Source organism: Loxodonta africana, chromosome 3 (assembly GCF_030014295.1).
Source record: "Loxodonta africana isolate mLoxAfr1 chromosome 3, mLoxAfr1.hap2, whole genome shotgun sequence".
In the NCBI taxonomy this organism is placed as follows: domain Eukaryota; kingdom Metazoa; phylum Chordata; class Mammalia; order Proboscidea; family Elephantidae; genus Loxodonta; species Loxodonta africana.
In genome coordinates, this window is record NC_087344.1 from 116,194,447 (window position 1) to 116,211,143 (window position 16,697).

The window sequence follows — 16,697 nt, forward strand, 5'->3', positions numbered from 1 at the left end:
GAATATATTAAAGCTATGTAGAGTTCGATTTGGTTTCATCTTATTCTTTTTCACAGGCTTTCCATTTATCCCAGCTTATTTTTACCATATTTCTTTGTTTTTAACCAGAAACAAAGATAGCTAAATGCTTCAACTTTCTCAAATTTTTCTTATATTCTCTTTATCTTTCCAAGTTATCATCCTCTTAAAACAGACTGTTCTGCTTTTTTTTTTTTTTGTCATTTAGCCTTTGAATTCAACTAATATTTATTTAACATCACCAAGTACAAGGTTTTTTGCTGTGAAAAAGAAAATCCTGATCTCAAAGAGCTGACAAGCTATTATATTTAAAAGAAATAACCTTCTATGTTTTGAAGGTGTTTTGGTTTTTCAAGCTTAGAAACCAGGGAGAAAGAGAGAAATCTGAAATAAAAATGTTGTTCTGAGCAATGTGACCTTGAACAAATTGCATATTTTCTTTGTGCCTCAGTTTCCTCATTTGGAAAATGAGGACAGTAAATAGTATTTAGCTCATAGAATTGTTATGAATATTAAATAAATTAGTTGGCATAAAGCATTTAATACAGTGTCTGGCACATAGTAATCCCTGTAGGAAAAGTGTCACTAATGTAAGTATTTAGCTTAATTAACAACTTAAGATAAAAAGTAACCTTCCAAAAGTATACTGATAATAATAAATATAGTAAGTGAGCTTTCAAAATATTTTAACCTTTGGTCATATTCTCAAATATTTGGGGATGTATTTTGTAGTTTTCTCATTGCAGAGGTTCTATAAAAATTTACAGGATCTATAAAAATAAATTCTTTACCTAGTTTGTATGAAATTCTCTTATGATAAAAAGAAGCCAGTGGTTAACCCCATATCCAGATCTATAGTGCCAGGAATGAAAAAAATAAAAAAGTCCAAAGAATTCTCTGTGGTTCCTTTTACCATTAAATAAGAAAGCTTACTCCAAAGTTTACCCATTTCTTATCTGTCAGGACATTGAGAGTTAAGCTAATACTCAAATATGGAATCTTATCCCAGGTGCCTAGAAACATATTTTTCAGTTCTATTTAACTAATTTTTGTTTTATCTGTATCTAATCTTTTAAATTATTTTCATTGATTATTTCAGTTGGTGCAATATAAATTCTAAAATAAATTAAATAATCTTATAAGCATTCTTTTTCTTTTCCATATACTACATTAATACTTACATATTATTTATTATATTAATAGTCACCTCTGCCAACAATATTTGCCATATATAAAAAACTTCATACTTTAAAAAACAGATTCCATAACAGAACATTATAATATAGTACTAGCTATTGCTATCCAAAGTAAAGATTAACTTATTATCACTAAGATATAGAAAAAAAAAAGATATAGAAATAAGTATAATTAACTACTTTTTCCATTTTTAAAAAAACTAGTATTCTACATTCAGATCATAATGTTTTAGTTATTTAGACAATTCAGCTAATCGTTTTGTCACATTTCCCAATTATTTTAGATAAGTGGAGATTTTTCATATTTTGTTTTATACTGACTCATGTAACATCTAGTTTTGTGTCTCATTCTTTACTGTATACCAAAATAGCTAGAATAACAAAATTTCCCAGGCTTTCCAGCCTACCATCTGAATCATATCTCTGCAACTACAGGCCAGGTGATTCTACAGCCCACCAAGGGAAGCCAAAAATCCCTAGCTAGGTAAAAGCCTGTTTACCAAGAGCTGACAATTTTAAGCATAACCACACACACAAAAAAAAGTGATCCAGTCACTTCTGTTCCTTTTTAACCACTTGCCGTTGAGTCGATTCTGACTCACAGTATGTGTGTCGGAGCAGAACTGAGCTCCATAGGGTCTTCTTGGTTGTGACTTTTCAGAACCAGGTCACCAGGCCTTTCTTCCAAGGTTCCTCTGGGTGAGTTTGAACTGCTAACCTTTTGGTTACTAGCCCAGTGCTTAACTGTTTGTGGCACCCATTTTGTTCCCTTTGGACTTTAAAAATTTTTTAACTATTTTGTGAAATGTACATACAAATGTGTACATTTTCAAGTTTAAATAATAATACAATGTTCAAAAGACAAATTTAAGTACAACAACACATTACACAAAGCATCAGGGCTCCAATTAAAGCTACAAAAAAGTTCTGCAGTTATAAGAAATCAGTGTCACTGTTAGTAAACCTTTAATGAATTTATATCTACTGAAGTACTAATTTCAAAGTTATACCTTTTTAATCATACTGTAACAATCATGTATTTACAAAGGACAATATATCAATTATAAAAGTCTCATCTTTTTCCCAACTTTTTCCATTTAAAAAAGGCGATGTATTAAGAAATAAAAATTCTTCATTTTGCATACTTATTTCCTTTTCAGATATGATACATAACAAATATTTAAAATAAATGTTCAAAGAAACACTTTAAAACTACAGAACTTACCTCTAGACTTCACAATCATTCACTAGAATTTTTAGACACTTTTTTTAAAGAATACAGATATTATTACTTTAAATAAAAAGGATATTAAAATTACGTTTGACAGTCTATGTGCATATATGCATGTGATTTATTTCGTAAGCATCAATTATATTACTAGATAAACAGAATTCTGGATAATGGATTTCCCAATTATAACAGCTGCTAAGATTCTGCACATAAAACCACAAAATAAGAAAAAAACAGTTATTTTCTAGAAAATCTATCTGTAAGGTTTATAATTAGTACTAATTTACACATTCTGTGGTTGCAAACTTTTTTAGTTTAGGATGTCTACAACATATTTAAGCCTATCACAATTAAAAAATTAAATTTTTAATATGTTTTTATTTGGCGAACAGATTTACTGAAGTTAGTCCTGTTTTGATAAATACTTACCATAATTTTATATCATAGACAAAATGTATTTCAGAAATTAGGGAGAGAGCATTCTATCAGAATAGTCAGAACAGTGTATAATACCCCCTGGCAAATAAAAATGAAACATAATGGGTTATATGAATTAATGTAAATAAACCTGATTGCTTAAAACACTGCATTTTCATGTCATATACCACAGGTTTTCATTGCTCATTTGGAGCAAAGAATCAGAATTCATTTTTAATCAGGACTTTTTTTTTTCTTTTTAATTTTGCTTTGGAAAATTTGGAAGGTTTTTGTGAAAATTTAGAAGGCTTTAGTAAAACACTATTATTCCAACTTTTTATTCCATATTTGTAGACTGTAAAACCATAGACTTAAAAAAAAAAAACTAAAAGGTGGTGAGGCAGACAATGGATATAAAAGAAATCAAAACAAACAGAAGCATCTGTAGAAAAATAGCACAAAAATCACAACCTCTTAATAAGGAAACTCTAACACAGCAAACATTTACAGCCCAAGGAATCTTCGGTTAAAAAAAGAAAACAAAACCAAGCCCGCTTCCATCGCGTCGATTCCAACTCATAGTGACCCTATAAGCCAGAGTAGAACTGCCCCACAACTCTTAACCACTGGGCCACCAGGGCTCCAATCCTTGGTTTAAAAAAAAAAAAAAAAAACGGCATAGTGGTTAAGTGCTACGGCTGCTAACCAAAGGGTCAGCAGTTCAAATCCACCAGGTGCTCCCTGGAAATTCTATGGGGCAGTCTACTCTGTCCTATAGGGTCGCTATGAGTATGAGTGATAATCCTTGGTTAGCATTCATAAAATGGATTTTGGATCTCCTGAAGTTTGGTCATTAATACACTTTATTAAAAGTAGTAAACATTGTACTATACTAATTAAATTTTAGTTCCTGGTAGTACAAATTTATATTCTCCCTCCCCCTGCCAATCTTGTTATAACATCTAGACAAAGTAGATCATGATATGACTACATACGGTGGTCTTGTCATACTCTGCTCTCTTCCATTGCATGTAAATACTCTACAAAAAATTCAGTGAGAAACTAAGATAAAGGTCCAAAGAAATAAAAAAGGTTTTTCCTTGTACCCCAGGGAGCTGAGAGGGATGAGGACTCCTTCAACAGGCACAGTGGGGGGAAAAATTTTTTTTTTTTAATAAGTCGAGAACAGGCTAGCTGAGTGCATGTATTCAAATTTAAAAAAAGTTCAAATAAAAGGAACAGTAAAATATACATACATATATATATATATATAAAACAGACAAAAAAAATTGCTGTCAATTCTGACTCACAGTGACCCTATAGGACTGAGTAGAACTGCCCCATAGGGTTTCCAGTGAGCACCTGGTAGATTCAAACTGCCAACCTTTTGGTTAACAGCCATAGCTTTTAACCACTGCACCACCAGGGCTCCCATGTATATGTATACGTACATGTATATGTACATGTATATGTATATATAGGACTTGTGCTGCAGTATGGGAAGAGTAGGAGGAGGAGCAGTGGTTAAACAGAAAGAAGCAGCACATGTGATGGAAGAGAGCAGAGTCCTAGCATGACATGAACAGCCCCCCATGCCCCAGAGGGGAAGAGAGTACTGGTTTCTTTTGCTACAATAATCCAAGACCCTCTTCACTTGGCTTTAACTGCTTCTTACAAAGAAAGAGGAAAAAAAAAAAACGGTAAACTGTGCTTCTCTACAACTTCAACACAAAGTCACAGTTACACCTATGGTAATTAAAAAAAAAAGCTAACTGGCATTAACTGTAAACTGCACACAGCACCTTATTTGGGTGATGAGAATGTTTTAGGCCTGGATTATGATGATGGTGACACATATGGAAAAATTTATTAAAATTCATGAAATTGTATGCTTAAAACAGATGAATTTTATGGTATATCAAGAATTCTTTAGTAAAAGTGTTTTGTTTTGGGGGGGTATCTGCGATGTGGAGCCACTTTATTTTTTTATAATCTATTTTATTCTTTGTTGTTGAGCATACACACAGCAGAACGTACATCAATTCAAGTTTGTACACATACAATTCAGCGACACTAAAAAAAAAAAAATTTTTTTTTTTTTAAATTACATTCTTTGAGTTGTGCAAGCACTCTGACACTCCTTTTCTGAGTTGCTCCTCCCCCATTAACATAAACTCACTGCCCCCTAAGTTTTCTATCTAATCTTTCAAGTTGTGGTTGTCAATTTGATGCCATATAGATGTATCTTAAAAGAGCGCAATGCTCAAAGCAGACATGCTTTATTAAAAAAGTAATCTTTGGTGTTATGAAGACTTCAGGGAATTTTGTTTTTTAAATTTTTATTGTGCTGTAAGTGGAAGTCTACAAATCAAGTCAGTCTTTCATACAAAAATTGATATGCACCTTGCTATATACCTCTAATTGCTCTCCCCCTAATGAGACAGCACACTTCTTCCCTACACTCTCTCTTTTCGTGTCTATTCTGCCAGCTTCTGACCCCCTCTGCTCTCTCATCTCCCCTCTAGACAGGACATGCCAACATAGCCTCATGTGTCTACTTGATCCAAGAAGCTCATTCTTCACCAGTATCATTTTCTATCCTATAGTAAAGTACAATCTGTGTCTGAAGAGTTGGCTTTGGGAATGGTTCCTGTCTTGGGCTAACAGAAGGCCTGGGGGCCATGACCACCAGGGTGCTTCTAGTCTCAGTCAGACCATTAAACCTGGTCTTTCTACGAGAATTTGGGGTCTACATCCCATTGCTCTCCTGCTTCTTCAGGGTTTCTATGTTGTGTTCCCTGTCAAGGCAGTCATTGGTTGTAGCCAAGTACCATTTAGTTCTTCTGGTCTCAGGCTGCTGTAGTCTCTGGTTTATGCGGTCCTTTCGGTCTCTTGGGCTCATAATTACCTTGTTTCTTTAATTCTTCATTATCCTTTGTCCAGGTAGGTTCAGACCCATTGGTACATCTTAGATGGCCGCTTGCTAGCATTTAAGATCCCAGAAGCCACTCTCCAAAGTGGGATGCAGAATGTTTTCTTAAGAGAATTTATTATACCAACTGACTTAGACGTCCCCTGAAACCATGGTCCTCAAATCCCCGCCCCTGCTATGCTAGCCTTTGAAGCATTCACTTTATTCAGGAAACCTCTTTGCTTTTACTTTAGTCCAGTTGTGCTGACCTTGCCTGCACTGTGCGTTGTCTTTCCCTTCACCTAAAACAGTTCTCATCTACTACCTAATTAGTGAAAACCTCTCTCCGTCCCTCCCTGCCTCACCCCTCTCATACCCATCAAAGAATATTTTCTTCTCTGTTTAAAACTATTTCTCCAGTTATTATAAAAGTGGTCTTATACAATATTTGTCCTTTTGCAACTAATTTCCCTCAGCATAATGCCTTCCAGATTCCTCTATGTTATGAAATGTTTCATGGATTCATCATTGTTCTTTATCGATGTGCAGCAATCCATTGTGTGAATATACCATAATCTATCCATTCATCCATTTATGGGCACCTTGGTTGCTTCCATCTTTTTGCTATTGTAAACAGTGCTGCAATGAACACAGGTGTGCGTATATCTGTTCTTGTAAAGGCTCTTAATTCTCTGGGATATATTCCAAGCAGTGGGATTGCTGGATCATATGGTACTTCTATTTCTAGTTTTTTTTTTTTTAAGGCGGTGCCAAATCGATTTCCAAAGTGGTTGAACCATTTTACATTCTCGCCAGCAGTGTATAAGTGTTCCAGTCTCTCTACAACCTCTCCAACATCTATAATTTTGTGTTTTTTGGGTTAATGCCAGCCTTGTTGGAGTGAGATAGAATCTCATTGTAGTTTTGATTTGCATTTGTCTAATGGCTAATGGGAAACCCTGGTGGCGTAGTGGTTAAGTTCGGCTGCTAACCAAAGGGTCGGCAGTTCAAATCCACCAGGCACTCCTTGGAAACTCTATGGGGCAGTTCTACTCTGCCCTATGGGGTCTCTATATGTCAGAATCAACTCGATGGCACTGGGTTTGGTTTTGGTTTTGGTTTAATGGCTAATGATCGTGAGCATTTCCTCATGTATCTGTTAGCAACTTGAATGCCTTCTTTAGTGAACTGTCTGTTCATACGCTTTGCCCATTTTTTAATTTGGTCATTTGTCTTTTAGTAGTTGAGTTTTTGCAGTATCATGAAGATTTTAGAGATCAAACGCTGATCAGAAATGTCTTCAGTAAAAACTTTTTCCAAATCTATGGGTAATTTTTTTACTCTTTTGGTGAAGTCTTTGGATGAGCATCAGTGTTTGGTTTTTAGGAGCTCCCAGTTAACTAGTTTTTCTTCTGCGTTGTTAGTAATATTTTGTATACTGTTTATACCATGTATTAGGGCTCCTGGCATTGTCCCTATTTTTTCTTCCATGATCTTTATCGTTTTAGATTTTATACTCAGGTCTTTGATCCATTTTGAGTTAGTTTTTGTGCACGGTATGAGGTATGGCTCTTGTTTCATTTTTTTGCAGATGGATATCCAGTTAAGCCAGCATCATTTGTTAAACAGACTATCATTTCCCATTTAACTGACTTTGGGCCTTTTTCAAATATCAACTGCTCATATGTGGATGGATTTATGTCTGGATTCTCAATTCTGTTCCATTGGTCTAAGCATCTGTTGTTGTACCAGTACCAGGCTGTTGTGACTACTGTGGTGGTATAATAGGTTCTAAAATCAGGTAGAGTGAGGCCTCCCATTTTATTCTTTTTTTCAGTAATGCTTTACTTATCCGGGGCCTTTTTCCCTTCCATATCAAGTTGGTGATTTGTTTCTCCATCTCATTAAAAAATGTCATTGGAATTTGAATCAGGGTTGCATTGTATCTATACATCGCTTTTGGTAGAACAGATATTTTTACAATGTTAATTCTTCCTATCCACAAGCAAGGTATGTTTTTCCACTTATGTAGGTCACTTTTGGTTTCTTGCAGTAGTGTCTTGTAGTTTTCTTTGTATAGGTCTTTTACATCTCTGGTAGGATTTATTCCTAAGTATTTTATCTTCTTCGGGACTACTGTAATGGTATCGATTTGTTGATTTCCTTCTCAATGTTCTTTTTGTTGGTGTAGAGGAATCCAACTGATTTTTATATGTTTATCCTGTATCCTGATACTCTGCTGAATTCTTCTATTAGTTTCAATAGTTTTCTTGAAAATTCTTTAGGGTTCTCTGTGTATAAGACCATACCCACTCCAACCCTCATGTCATCTGCAAATAGAGATACTTTTACTTCTTCCTTGCCCATCTAGATGCCCTTTATTTCTTTATCTAGCCTAATTGCTCTGGCTAGGACCTCCAGCACAGTGTTGAATAAGAGAGGTGATACAGGGGATCCTTGTCTGGTTCCCGTTCTCAAGGAGAATGCTTTCAGATTCTCTCCATTTAGGATGATGTTGGCTGTTGGCTTTGTATAAAGATGCCCTTTATTATGTTGAGGAATTTTCCTTCAATTCCTATTTTGCTGAGTTTTTATCATGAATGGGTGTTGAACTTTATCAAATGCCTTTTCTGCATCAATTCATAAAATCATGTGGTTCTTGTCTCTTGTTTTATTTATATGATGGATTATATTAATTGTTTTTCTAATGTTGAAGCATCCCTGCATACCTGGTGTGAATCCCACTTGGTCGTGGTGAATTATTTTTTTGATATGTAGTTGAATTCTTTTGGCTAGAATTTGCTTGAGGATTTTTGCATCAAAGTTCATGAAGGATATAGATCTGTAATTTTTTTTTTTTTTGATGTCTCTACTGATTTTGGTATCAGGGATATGCTGGCTTCATGGAATGAGTTTGGGAGTATTCTGTCCTTTTCTACGCTCTGAAACACCTTTGGTAGTAGTGGTGTTAACTCTTCTCTGAGAGTTTGGTAAAACTCTGCAGTGAAGCATTCAGAGCCAGGGTTTTTTTTTTGTTGGGAGTTTTTTAATTACCTTTTCAATCTCTTCTTTTGTTATGGTCTATTTATTTGTTCTACCTCTGTTTGTGTTAGTTTAGGTAAGCAGTGTGTTTCTAGGAATTCGTCCATTTCTTCTAGGTTTTCAAATTTATTTATTAGAGTACAATTTTTTGTAGTAATCTGATATGACTCTTTTAATTTCAGTTGAGTCTGTTGTAATATTGCCCATCTCATTTCTTTTCAGGTTATTTGCTTTGTCTCTTGTTTTTCTTTTGTCAGTTTGCCCAATGGTTTATCAATTTGCTTAATTTTTTCAAAGAACCAGCTTTTGGTCTTCATAACTCTTTGAATTGTTTGTCTGCTTTCTATTTCATTTAATTCTGCTCTAATTGTTTAATTTTTCTTATTTCCTTTCTTCTGGTGCCTGAGCGTTTCTTTTGTTGCCCTCTATTTGTTCAGGTTGTAAGGACAATTCTTTGATTTTGACCCTTTCTTCTTTTTATATGTGTGTATTTATTGATATAAATTGAGCTCTAAACACTGCTTTTGCTGTGTCCCAAAGGTTCTGATAGGAAGGAAGTGTTTTCATTCTCATTAGATTCTATGAATTTCTTTATTCCATCCTTAATGTCTTCTATAATCCAGTCGTTTTGAGAAGGGTATTGTTCAGTTTCCTAGTGTTTGATTTCTTTTCCCTGTTTTTTCTGTTATTGATTTCTACTTTTATGGCCTTATGGTCAGAGAAGATGCTTTGTAATATTCGATTTTTTGGATTCTGCTAAGGCTTGTTTTATGGCCTAATATGTGGTCTATTCTAGAGAATGTTCCATGTGCACTAGAAAAGAAAGTATACTTGGCTGCTGTTAGGTGGAGTGTTCTGTATATGTCTATGAAGTCGAGTTAGCTGATTGTGGCATTTAGATCTTCCATGTCTTTATTGAGCTTCTTTCTGGATGTCCTGTCCTTTACCAAAGGTGGTGTGTTGAAGTCTCCTACTATAATTGTGGAGCTGTCTATCTCACTTTTCAATGCTGTTAGAGTTTGTTTTATGTATCTTGCAGCCCTGTCATTTGGTGCAAAAATATTTAATATGGTTATACCCTCCTGGTACACTGTCCCTTTAATCATTATATAGTGTCCTTCCTTGTCCTTTGTGGTGGATTTAACTTTACAGTCTATTTTGTCGGGAATTAATACTGCCACTCCTGCTCTTTTTTGATTGTTTCCTTGATATATTTTTTCCATCCTTTGAGTTTTAGTTTGTTTGTGTCTCTAAGTCTAACGTGTGTCTCTTATAGGCAGCATATAGACGGATCACGTTTTTTTAATCAATTCTACCACTCTCTGTCTCTTTATTGGTACATTTCGTCCACTTACATTCAGCATAATTACAGATAGGTATGAGTTTAATGCTGTCATTTTGATGTTTTTGTGTGTCGTTGACAGTTTCTTTTTCCCACTTAATTTTTTGTGCTAGGTAGTTTATATACCATCTTTTCCTCTTATTCATTGTTGTCGATTGTGTTTCTGCTGAGTCTCTATTTTTTTCTTGTATTTTATTTTGGTGAGAAGGATAGGTAGTCTCCTTTGTGGTTACCAATTTTTCTGAGTTTAAGCCTAACTATTATTTCTTCATTTCACCTTGTCTTCTTCTCCATATGAAAGATCTATGACTTCCTAGTCCCTCTTTATTGTTTTAATGTCTTCTTTTACATAACATCACTCTTTCCCTGTTTTGAGCATTTTTTTATCTTGATTTATTTTTGTCATTTCCCTGTCTGGGTTGACATCTGATTGCTCTGTCCAGTGTTTTGGGGTAATACCTGATATTATTGATCTTCTAACCAAAGAACTCCCTTTAGTATTTCTTGTAGTTTTGGTTTGGTTTTTACAAATTCCCTAAACTTCTGTTTATTTAAAAATGTCCTAATTTCACCTTCATATTTGAGAGACAGTTTTGCTGGATATACGATTCTTGGTTGGCTATTTTTTTTCCTTCAATGTTTTATATAAGTCATCCCACTGCCTTTTCACCTGCTTGGTTCCTGCCGAGTAGTCTGAGCTTATTCTTATTGACTCCTTTGTAGGTAACTTTTTGTATACCCCTAGCCCCTCTTAAAATTCTCTCTTTATCTTTGGTTTTGGCAAGTTTGATTATGATATGTCTTGGTGGCTTTCTTTTAAAATCTACCTTCTGTGGAGTTCGATGAGCATCTTGGATAGATATCTTCTCATCTTTCACTATGTCAGGGAAGTTTTCTGCCAGGTAATCTTCAAGTATTCTCTCTGTATTTTGTGTTCTCCCTTCGTGTTCCGGTACTCCAATCACTCGTAGGTTATTTCTCTTGATAGAGTCCCACATAATTCTTAAGGTTTCTTCCTTTTTTTTTTTAATTCTTTTATCTTATTTTTCTTCAAATATATTGGTGCCAAGTGCTTTATCTTCAAGCTCACCACTTCTGCATTCTACTTGCTCAATTCTGCTCCTCTGACTTTCTATTGAGTTGTCTAATTCTGTAATTTTATTGTTAATCTTCTGAATTTCTGATTGCTGTCTCTATGGATTCTTGAAGGTTATTAAATTTTTCATTATGTTCTTGAATAAGCTTTTTAATTTCTTCAGCAACTTGTGTATTCCTTGGCTTATTCTGCATATTGCCTGATTTCCTTCCTGATGTCTTGAAGAGTTCTATATATTAATCGTTTCAATTCTGCATCCGGTCATACTCGGAAGGCACCTTCATCCTAAAGATCCATTGATTTTTTGTTTTGAGAGCTTGTTGAGGCAATCGTGGTCTGTTTCTTTATGTGACTTGATATTGACTGTTGTCTCCGGTCCATCTATAAGTTATTGTATTAGTTTATTTTATGTTTGCTTACTGTATCCTAGCTTCTTGCTTTGTTTTGTTATGCCCAAATGGGTTGCCTGAGTGAGCTAGCTTGATTATTTATGCCTTTGGAGCTCTGAATACCTGTCATCAAATGGCTAGAGCTGTTATCAGGTATATCAGTCTAGAAGTCCATTCAGTTTTCTTGTATGAATTCAGCTCAGGTGTCCAGGTAGCTGATCATCAAGTGTGTGATACAGGCTCCATCTTACAGTCTTAGAGGGGCAGGGGTGATTGGTGTATGTACCGGTATCTGGTTGCAGCAGTGGTCATGCTCTGAACAAGGCAGGGGGCTGAGAACCATCCCCCAAGTATCTGTGAGGACAGCGCATCCCAGTTCCCTAGAGCGTACAGGTGGGTGGGTTCTGCAGTCAGACCATGGGCACCTGATGATTTTGGTTGTAAGGACTGGGAGGTACAAGTTATCCTTGGACCCCTGTCATGGGTGGCTGGGTGACCTGAGTCCTTATTGCCCCTGATGTCGGTAGGTAAGGACCCTGTTTAATGGGCAAAGCAGGTCCAAATATCAAACACGCACCACTTCACCACACAGCTGAAATTGTAGCAGTCTGCCAACAAGGGCCTGTTCTCCTGAAATAGGCCCATAGAGGTCCATGCAGGGAAGAAAGATATTCGAAGTCCATGGACCATTTGTGCCTGGACAGGAACTGATTCCATACTGAGCTCTCCCAGTTAGTGGAGCTGGCAAATTATCTTTTCCTCCAATTGTAAAATTATTCCTACTCCAAGATCGGGAGGAAGGCTCAGGATACTCAACAGGACCTATCTCAGGCCCAGGAAAATCAACTGCCACTGAAGCTGGCTTGGGGGTTGGGGACTTGGTAAAATATATGTGAGTACTTAGTTTTGCCAAGAGCGCCGCTCTTGTGAGTAGGCTGTGTGGCTGGCTGCTTCTTCCTGAGGAAACTGTGGCCGAATGCTAGTACAAGCCCACTGCAGCCGCTGCCAGGAATGGTGCCTGAGGGATCCTGGCAATTCAGTTCTGGTAACTCCTCTCCACTTCTGAACCATCTCTCCCTCCCCCTGCTGCTCAGTCTGTTTTCTAACTTTGCCTTTGATGTTCCTCAGGTTTCCTAGCTTGTCATGAATGTAATCATTTAACTTGTTTTTTTGGGTCTCTGTTGTAAGAAGGATTGTAGGAAGCATCTGGCTATTCTGCCATCTTCGGCCTGCCTCCTCTGGGAATATTTTTAATTTAAGGTTTGAAGATTATCTCAGGACAATGGTTTCAGGGGTTCATCCACCCTCTATGGCTTCAGAAAGTCTGGAGTCTACAAAAAATTGTGTCTGTTCTGTATTTTCCCCCATTTGATCAGGATTCTTCTATAAAATCTTTGACCAAAATGTCATGCATATGAGGCAACTGAAAATACCATGGCTTGGGTCAGGCACACATTATACCTTAGACCTCAAAGAGGTCTTTTGCAGCAGATTTGCCCAACATGATACACTGTCTGATTTTTTAACTGCTGCTTCCATGGATGTTGACTGTGGATCCAAGCATAATGAAATCCTTGACAACTTCAGTATTTTCTCCATTTATAATGATGTTGCTTACTGGTCCAGTTATGAGGCTTTTTGTTTTCTTTATGTTGAGGTGTAATCCGTACTGAAAGCTGTAGTCTTTGATATTTGTCAGTAAGTGCCTCAAGTCCTCTTTGATACAGCAAGCAAGGTTGTGTCATCTACGTATTGCAGGCTGTTAATTATCTTCCAATCCCGATGCTGAGTTCTCCATATACTCTGGCTTCTCAGATTATTTGCTCAGCATACAGATTGAATAAGTATGGTGAAAGGATACAACCCTAACGCAGACCTTTCCTGATTTTACACCATGCAGTATCCCATTGTGCAAGAAATAACTACCTGTATCAAATCAAATAAAATCTCTGGTGAAATGTTTTCATCACAGGAGAATGCTGACAAATGACAAACTGTATGGTAAATTTATAGGGAATTTCACTTACCTCTTTAATCAAGAAGCGTTTTTGTTGTTGCTGCTCTTGTTTTTTTCAAATAGTTAATTCATTTCTTCTTTGTTTATATTCATCCTAAAGATGGATATTTGAGGAAATGAGTGAAAATGATCTATAATCCTTAAATTTACCCAGATCCTACTCAAAATTGTTGCACCCAAGTCTGAACATACAGACTAGACTAACAGACCAGAAAAGTAAACCATTTAAGATAGAAAAAAAAGGTTTCTTCTAACCCATAAACAAAATTAATTTCTGGTATCTAAAGATCTGCACAATTTAAGAGTTCACATATATGGCTTTAAAAAAAAAATTCATGCCAATACATTACTCATTGAAACCAGGCTTGCAAATAAAATTTTTCTTCAGTATTTGCTTTCTCTGACTGTACTCAATACAAGCTCTAAGTCCATTCAACTAATCTCTGGAACAGCCAAACCCACTGTTGTCAAGTAAATTCTGACTCATAGCAACCCTACATGACACCACAGAACTGCCCCATAGGACTTTTAATCTTTATGGAAGCATACTGCTACATCTTTCTCCTGCAGAGTGGCTGGTGGGTTCAAACCACCAACCTTTTGGTTAGCCACTGAGCACTTTACCCACTGCACCACCAGGGCTCTTTCTCCCTGGACCAATCCTAACTAAAACAAGAATACATTCAGATTCCCACTCTACTCTCACAGAATCATTGAAACTGAAATTAATGTTGCTGCCTGGAGACTACAGACCCTGGTGGTGCAATGGGTAAAGCGACTGATACCAAAAAACCAAACCCAGTGCCATCGAGTCAATTCCGATTCATAGTGACCCTATAGGACAGAGTAGAACTGCCCCATAGAGTTCCCAAGGAGCGCCTGGTGGATTCAAACTGCAGACCCTTTGATTAGCAGCCATAGCACTTAACCACTACACCACCAGGGCTTCCAAAGCGACTGATAGCTAACCTAAAAGTCGGCAATTCAAAACCACTAGCAGCTCCATGGGAGAAAGGTGTGGCAGTCTGCTTCCAGACATTTACAGACATTCACAGCCTTGGAAACTATGAGGTTCCTATGAGTCAGAATCAATCCAATAGCACTAGGTTTGGTTTGTTTTTGCTTTTTGCCTTGGGACTAGTGTTTGGTTGGCATAAAGGTAAGCCTTGGTCTCCTGGATGTCTTCCAAGTATCAGTCTCCTAAACATCAGAATTTGGCTCATCTGTACAACTGTGATTCTAGCTCTGTTTTTTATTTATCATTCCAGTTATCCACTGGGACTGAATGTTGCATAAAACTATACACTACTTGCCTGAGACTAAATATTTGTCCCTTGCTCTGAGTAAACTTATCACCCACAAGTACGAGAAAAACATATTTTCTGCCTTTACAGAGGGATAAATTATATAATATGTACACACAAAGAATGAGTTTACTTTTTGCAAAGCCATAGTAGGAAACATCATTAATTTTCTTATCTATTATTCCTCATATAAAGATCCATAAGATAAATTATGGTTGGCATTCAAAATTGGTGCCAGGATAAACAATCTGCTTCTTAACATAAACCTCTATTTATTGATCGATGACATTTTCCAATTTATTTCCTTTTTAACCTTATGTCTCCTAAAGCTCAAACATAAATTCAATGCTATACAGCAGTAATTTATTCTTCTCAAATATATTTTGCTCATTCTATTCGGTTCTCAAGCAATATTTTTTAATTATTTTGTTCCCTGGTAATTTCATATTGAAAGGTGCCATTTTGGGAAGTATAAAAAAATTTTTTTTTTTAATGAAGTGTAAATAACACCCAAGATAAATACTTAACTTCTGATAATCTAACTGCTATCTCTACCACTCTCACAGAAGTTGAGTATTCTTGAGTAGCTTCAGTAATTTCTAGTTTATCAAATTCAAAACCCTTTGTTCAGGCTCCATTCTCGCTTTATTGAAAGTTCTTCACTGCTTAGGGTTTGCAGAGATGCCACAACCCAGATGTATATATTCTACACCTACCTCTCTGGAATACTGTACTACTTCTGGCTCTTCCTAGAGGATTCTTTGCCCTCTTACCTATAAAATACCTGCAGTTATTTCTCAATATCCAAATCATGCCACCTTCCTCATCTTTCTATACTTTGACTCTTGCTGAATTGAGTTGCTCCATTTACATGATTCCAGTAACCCCAACTTCTCACCAAAATACTAGCCACTTTACAGTTAACTGATTTCAAGACCTTCCAATGTTGATATTCACCTATCATTTCACACTTAACAAATCCAAACACAACTACTAATCTTCTCTAAGAAACTGTCTCAGCCTTCCCCTTTGCTACTCTATCAATAGCACCAACATTCCCAAAGTTACAGGTAGCACCAAATCTCAAAACTATTTTATATATGTATGACTATGTATGTGCAATATATATATATACACACATACAAACATAAACATATAATTTATATATATATATATATGTTGTTGTTAGATGTCATGGAGTTGGTTCTGTCTCGTAGTGACCGTAAGTACAACAGAACGAAACACTGCCCAGTCCTGTGCCATCTTCACAATGTTGGCTATGATCGAGCCCACTGATGGAGCCACTGTGTCAGTCCATCTTTTTGAGGGTCTTCCTCGTTTTCAATGATCCTCCACTTTACTAAGTATGATGTCCTTCTCCAGGGACCGGTCACTACTGATAACATGTCCAAAGTACTTGAGACAAAGTCTTGCGATCATTGCTTCTAAGGAGCATTCTGGCTATACCACTTCCAAGACAGACTTGTTTGCTCCTCTGGCAGTCCATGGTATATTCAATACTCTTTGACAATACTGTAATTCAAAGGCAACAGTTCTTTTTCAGTTATCCTTATTATTCCCTCTCCAGCTATTGCATGCATATGAGGTGACTGAAAATACCATGGCTTTGGTCAGGCACACTTTAGTCCTCAAAGTGACATCCTTGCTTTTCAACATTTTTTTTAAATTGTGCTTTAAGTGAAAGTTTAAAATTCAAGTCAGCTTCTCATATAA